Source organism: Dryobates pubescens, chromosome 4 (assembly GCF_014839835.1).
Source record: "Dryobates pubescens isolate bDryPub1 chromosome 4, bDryPub1.pri, whole genome shotgun sequence".
In the NCBI taxonomy this organism is placed as follows: domain Eukaryota; kingdom Metazoa; phylum Chordata; class Aves; order Piciformes; family Picidae; genus Dryobates; species Dryobates pubescens.
The window spans coordinates 35,546,590-35,553,642 of record NC_071615.1 but is presented as its reverse complement, the minus strand read 5'-3'; the positions used below and the strand labels follow the sequence as shown (position 1 = coordinate 35,553,642).

Genomic DNA, 7,053 nt, shown 5'->3' with positions numbered 1-7,053 from the left:
GGAAAACTAAAATTAAATGTAAAACAGCCTGATAAGGAAAAATGAAAGAATAATCAGGACATGAAGGTTAAAGGTTTACTTTTTTTTTTAGTTATTTCAGGATGCAAAAGCTTTCTCCACTGTTTCCTATTTGCATTTGAAAGTAGTTTGATAGCTTGGATTTGAGGTATCCAGAAGAGGACTAACCTGCTTTGGGTCAGTTCAAAGGTGACGTAGACAAGTATTCAAAACATGCTTGGTAGAAAAGTCAACTTCACTGAAGTTTACTTTAAACTTTCCCATACTGCTGTTCCAAGAGCTGTCTGAGATTATTATAACTGCAGAATAGAGGGAGGAGGTAGAAAGCACAGTTTGATGGCACTTAATATTGTGTGTGGGGGGGTGTTTTCCTATTGCTGTTATCATTTTTTTACCATTAACAATGCTCCCATTGATTGTCTGGGTCTTTCCTACAGCAGGAAGGAAGAAAAAGAACATTAAAAAAAATTATCTGCTACATTGAAGTTACATTAGAACATAGCAGCTCTAAAGCTGGGGGTGTTCACATCCTGGGCTGCATCAAAAGCAGCAAGGCCAGCAGATTGAGAGGTGATTCTGCCCCTCTGCTCTGCTCTGGTGAGATCTCACCTGCATTATTGTGTCCAACACAAGAAGGACATGGACCTGCTGGAGTGGGTCCAGAGTGGGGCCATGAAGATGATCAGAGGCCTGCAGCACCTCTCCTATGAGGACAGGTTGAGAGAGTTGGGTTTGCTCAGCCTAAAGAAGAGAAGACCTTATAGCTACTTTTCAGTATCTGAGGGGGACCTGCAGGAAGGGTGGGGAGGGATTGTTTAGAAGGGCTTATAGTGTATAGGACAAGGGGAGATTTAGGGTAGGTATAAGAAAAAAGTTCTTCAAATGAGAGTGGTGAAATGCTGGAAAGGGCTGCCCAGAGATGTGTTTGAAGACCAATCCTTGGAGACATTCAAGGTCAAACTTGATGTGGCTCTGGGCAGCCTGATCTAGTTCTAGATGTCCTTGCTGACTGCAGGGGGGTTGGACAAGATGACCTTTGAGGGTCCCTTTCAGTCTGATGCATTCTGTGATTCTTACAGCTCCTAGTACAATAACAGGCAGAATGTACCCAGATGGTGTGTAACAATGCTACAGATAAAGACTAGGACCAAATAGCGGCCTGCAGTACCTGAAGGGGGCCTACAAGAAGGCTGGAGAGGGACTGTTTCAAAAGGCCTGCAGTGATAGGACAAGGGGCAATGGCTTTGAAATAGAGAAGAGTAAATTTAGATTAGATGTTAGGAAAAAGTTCTTTAGCATGAGGGTAGCAGAACACTGGAACAGGTTGCCCAGGGAGATGGTTGAGGCTCCAACCTTGGAGGTATTCAAGGTAAGGCTTGACAGGGCTCTGGGCAACCTGATCTAGTTGAGGATGCCCCTGCAGAGGGGGTTGGACTAGATGACCTTTGAAGGTCCCTTCCAACCCAGACCATTCTGTGATTCTATAAACCCCACCACCACATCCGTGCTCCATTACTCAAAGAACTGTTTCAGGTATTTGAGCACAGTGCTTTTTTTCCCTTACCAACTCCATACACAGAAACAAAAGAGCTTGGCCACTTAGACCATGATGCAAACTAAAGGATATTTCCTCCTTTGTCCTTTGTAACAATTCCTGCCCTTCCAGCCTAATCCATGTGTGCCACAAGGTTTAATTACACAGAAGCCAAGATGAAATTGGAGGAGCCCAGTAACCATGGAGATTGGCAATCAATAACATAATACTATTTGTTTATAAATTATCCATAGACCATATATTCTTCTGTGTGAGGCAAAGAGGCAAGGGAGGTCCAGGCAGAGTGCTCAATTTATCCTTATCTTCTGAAATCCAATGTGATGATGCTTTCTGGGGGTGGCTGCCTTCCCATTAATAATGTTGCTTACCAATTGCTCAATACAGTATGGATTAGGGGAGATGACTGTATTTGGAGGAGAAACAGAAAGCTATTCAATAGAGGAGTCAGGTAAAGGAGTCAGATAAATACAGGAGTCATAAGAAGCTACAGATATCAACAGAGGAGTCAGATAAAATAAAATCTAGAGGCTGGATACTGAAAAGTGCTTCTTGTTTTGACCAAAACCCTTAGCAGATGCTACCAAGCTGTGTTACATCTCATAGCATGATGAGGAAAACATTATAAAAGTTTGGGGAGGGACTGCTTAGAAAGGCTTGTAGTGATAGGATGAGGGGCAATGGTTTGAAACTGGAGTAGGGGAGATTTAGTTTGGACATGAGTAAGAAGCTCTTTACAATGAGAGTGGTGAAATACTGGGACAGGCTGCCCAGGGATGTGGTTGAGGCCCCATCCCTGGAGACATTCAGTATCAGACTCAGAGTGGCTCTGGGTAGCCTGACCTAGCTGGAGGTGTCCCTGCCCACTGCAGGGAGGCTGGACAAGATGACCTTTGAGGTTCCTTTCCAATGCAATGCATTCTGTGAGCCTGTGTGAGCACCATACACAAAACACACTTCCCAGTCCTAATTCTGTTTTCCAATTAAAAGATCCTCACCACAGAGCTCACTAATGGTGACAACCATAGTTTGAAGGCTGCCTCAGATACCGATGATGAACCCAGCAGAGGTTTCCAAATCTTATGGTTGCCTTTCCATTTGGGTAGCAGAGATTAAAGCATTGCTTGTCTTCCTCCTTACTTTTAAAGAAGCAACTAATCACGGCTAGCTCAGTCGGTAGAGCATGAGACTCTTAATCTCAGGGTCGTGGGTTCGAGCCCCACGTTGGGCGATTAGTTTCGGGGAGTGGTGTGGCTCAGTTGGTAGCACATAAGACCTTTAATGGGGAAGGTTGTGAGTTCAAGCCTGCAGTGGGCACTAGTGTCCTCCCTACTCTAGTCATGAGGTCTGTGGTGACAGGTTGGACTCGATGATCTTTGAGGTCTCTTCCAACCTTAGTGATACTGATACTTTTACCATTCTCCACTGGAAAGTCAATACCCATCAAAGTTTAAACTCTCCACATGCTCCAGTGGTTTTTTTTCAATATCCAACCTAAAGCTCTCCTGGTGCAACTTGAAGCCATTTCCTCTCCTATCACTTGAGACTGCTGAGAACAGAACAGCCCCACCTGGCTCCAACCTCTGTTCAAGGAGTTGTAGAGAGCAATGAGGTCTCCCCTACGCCTCCCCTTCTCCAGGGTAAACACCCCCAGTTCCCTCAGCTGTTACTCAGAAGACCTGCTCTCCACCATCTTCTGGTTTAGTTTCACTTCAAAGGAACCCAGCTGTTTTTTAGAACAGTAATTCTTTCAGCTTTTGGCTTGGAAGGAAAAGAAGAATTTTCCATTAAGATCTATTTCAATGTTTTATTCCCATTTATTCTGCCACAAAATGAATATTAAGACACAGAGATGTGGTGTCGAGGGACATGGTTTATCATCAACCTTGACAGAGTTAGAGAATGCTAGATAATGGTGGCCAGCAGACAGAGAGAGGTGATTCTGTCACTTTGCTCTTGTAAGAGCTCACCTGGAGTACTGCATCTGGCACTGGAGCCCTCAGCACAGGAAGGACATGGACCTGATGAAGGAGCACCACAAAAATTAACAGGGGGCTAGAACACCTCTGCTACAAGGACAGGCTGAGGGAGCGGGGGTTGTTCAGCCTGGAGAAGAGAAGGTTGTGGGGAGACCTATTAGTGGCCTGCCAGTACCTGAAGGCTGCAGAGGGACTGCTTCCAAAGGCCTGCAGTGACAGGACCAGGGGCAATGGTTTGAAATTAGAGAAGATTTAGATTGGGTGTTAGGAACAAGTTCTGCACCATGAGGGTGATGGAACACTGGAACAGGGTTCTCCTGGAAGCAGCTGAGGCCCCATCCCTGGAGATAGTCAAGGTGAGGCTCAACAAGGCTCTGTGCAGCCTGATCGAGTGGAGGATATCCCACTGACTGCAGGGGGTTTGGCCTAGTTGACCTTTGTATGTCCCTTCCAACCCAAACCATTCCACGATCTTAAAGACCTTTTCCAAACAAAACTATTCTATGATTCTATTAGAAGTGGAAAATATTTTTATATATTATTTTACAGTTTTAAGTACTGCAAACTCAGGTTTGAACTTTTTGATGTTTGTTTGCTTTCAATTTCAGTTAATAATTCTTAAAGATCTTCCAGAGATGTATAAAATTTGTCTCCCCAACACTTGACAAGTCTAAAAGGCAAAGCATGGAGAACTAAGATCCTTTTCAGAACAGTTTTATCATGGTGCTTCAGTGTATCCAGAGGGTGAGAGGATGTAGGAAACTGGATTACATTCCTGATTAAAAATAGTGTTATCTGATCTGCATGGGGAAGATAAGAGGATGACTGATTTTTTGGTGACAAATCCCACTTTTGCAGCAATTACATAATAATTATATAATTGCCATAACAAATCCCTGGTTGCTGCCTGCTCCAGAACATTCAGCATCTCTTCAGCTTCAGCCTGTGCCTGCTGAGCTCCTGCAGTCAAGTCAAGTTAAACATGTGGGGTGCAGATTCATAGATTCACAGAATGGTTTAGGTTGGAAGGGACCTTAAAGATCATCTAGTTCCAACCCCCCCTGCCATGTGCATGGACACCTTCCACTAGACCAGGTTTCTCCTCTTGAGCTGTACTGTAGTATGTCCATGGTTAATGAAAAGCATTTTGCTACTCTGAGTAGTAACAAAGCATGTTTCTAAAAAGCATGGAAGGCAGCCACATTTTCCTAGACTTTCTCCCTGTCATTTTTTATATTTCACTTCAAAGGAGAGGTCACCCACAATCCCTTGTCCCTGAGCCTCATTCTTGGAAATATTTAAGTCATTCAGATTAAAAGAAAATGCAAAAAATGAGCTGGATGTGATTCCCTACCAAGAGGGATCACTGTTCTTGACCAGATTGTGCCAGTTCTTTCATTATGAGGATTTTTTTCCACATGTGACATTTAAAATTGATCAGTGGGAGAGGGATGGAGAAGGGGAGTGAAGGGAAGGCAGTAATGAAAGTAATAAACAATTTGGTGCCTGCTAGGGAATGTGTCCTTCTTTAAATGACAAGATAATGATGTGTTTGGGTTTGTGTTTATGAAGTGGAGTATTTTCGCACCAAGCCAATATCAACACCTTAAAAAAGCTTGAGAACATCCAAGCATGGTTTGTAGTTAAGATGGGAAAACATTTTAAAATGGCAATGTGAATTTAATCCCCTCAATTAAATGTAAAATGTTTAAATACTTAAACCTGATTGCTGCCAACTGCAATTTCCTATAATAAGGAATTATGAGGGTGGAGAGTGGTTCTTAAAGGCACACACTTCACATGAAAGCAGCAAAGATCCAGGTCTAGAAAGTGCATCTTCATCTATGGATGAGAGCTGGGGAGGGACTTGAAAGTTGGGGAGGAACTTTTGACAAAGGCATGGAGTGACAGGACCAGGGATAATGGTTTCAAACTGGATGAAGCTGGATCGAGATTAGACATTGGGAAGAAATTCTTCCCCATGAGGGTGGTGAGGCACTGGAACAGGTTGCCCAGGGAAGTTGGGGAGGCTCTAAGCCTGGAAGTGTTCAGAGGCTTGGAGCCTTGAGCAAGCTGGTCTAGTAGGAGGTGTCCCTATGGGCAGGGACATTGGAACTAGATGATCTTTAAGGCCCCTTCCAACCCAAATCACTCTATTATTCTGTGACTCTATGTACATAGCCACTTTGTTCCTTCACACAAGTCACACAACTGGGAAAAGTTCAAGGGCATTCTCCATGTGGACTCACAGGTAAGTGCATCATTAACAGCAGATAGGGCAAAACAACACAGGTGTCCAGCCAGTAGTTGTATGAAGCATCTGATACCCAAAGGACGTAAGAAAATCCTTCTGGAGAAATTGAAGACTGACCTTACATGAGATAGCTCTTTGTGAATAATCAACTTGCACATCTATCTATCTATCTATCTATCTATCTATCTATCTGTGAGGACAGGCTGAAGGCACTGGGGTTGTTCAGCCTGGAGAAGAGTAGGCTCTGGGGATACCTAATAGAGGCCTTCAGTACCTGAAGGGGGCTACAAGGATGGAGAAAGACGGTTTATAAAGGCCTGCAGTGATAGGATGAGGAGCAATGGCTTCAAACTAGGGAAAAGTAGATTAAGATTGGATGTTAGGAACAAGTTCTTTGCACAAGGGTAGTGGAACACTTGAACAGGTTGCCCAGGGAGGTAGTTGAGGCCACATCCCTGGAGATATTCAAGGTAAGGCTTGACAGGGCTCTGAGCAACCTGCTCTAGTGGAGGATGCCCCTGCTTACTGCAGAAGGGGTTGGACTAGATGATCTTTGAAGGTGCCCTCCAGCTCAGACCATTCTATGATTCTATGAATCTCTCTCTCTCCCCCTATCTCTACGTATCTATGTATGTATCTGTGTCTCTCTCTCTTTCTGTTCCACCCCCTTTCTCACCCCCCCTCACTCTCTGCATCCATACAAACATACATTCCCTGTGGATGTACCTGGTTTTACATGTTTCTGTTGCCCCAACTTTTACATAGAATCACAGAATGGTGGAGGTTGGAAGGACCACTGGAGACCATCTAGTTAAACCCTCCTGCTTAAAGCAGGGCCAACCTAGATCAGGTTGCACAGGAATACAGCAAGATGGGTTTTGAAGATCTCCATAGGAGACTCCATGGAGGCTCCACAACCTCACTGGGCAGCCTGGTCCAGTGCTCTGCCACCCTCACAGGAAAGAAGTTTCTCCTCAAGTTCAAGTGAAACCTCCTGTATTTTAATTTGTACCCACTGCCCCTAGTGCTATCACCAAGCACCACGGCAAGAGCCCAGCCCCATCCTCGTGACCTCCACTTTATAGGTATTCATAAACTTTAATTTGCTATAACCTTGAGGACAAATCCTGTTCTCAGTTATGAAGCTGTACGTTACAATAACTTTGCTGAAATCCACATTTGTGCAAGAATCTCTTTTTCCTTTCAGAATTGCTTTTTTCTTTTTTTTTTTTGTGAGTGCATAAAATATC

The 7,053-nt window shown here is 44.1% G+C and overlaps 1 non-coding gene across 1 annotated transcript; it reads left to right on the top strand.

The window, feature by feature from the left end:
* The first annotated feature begins 2,728 nt into the window (after positions 1-2,728).
* On the top strand, positions 2,729-2,801 carry TRNAK-CUU (transfer RNA lysine (anticodon CUU)). Its single transcript has one exon. It is a non-coding gene; the product is annotated as a tRNA-Lys (tRNA).
* Positions 2,802-7,053: the final 4,252 nt, after the last annotated feature.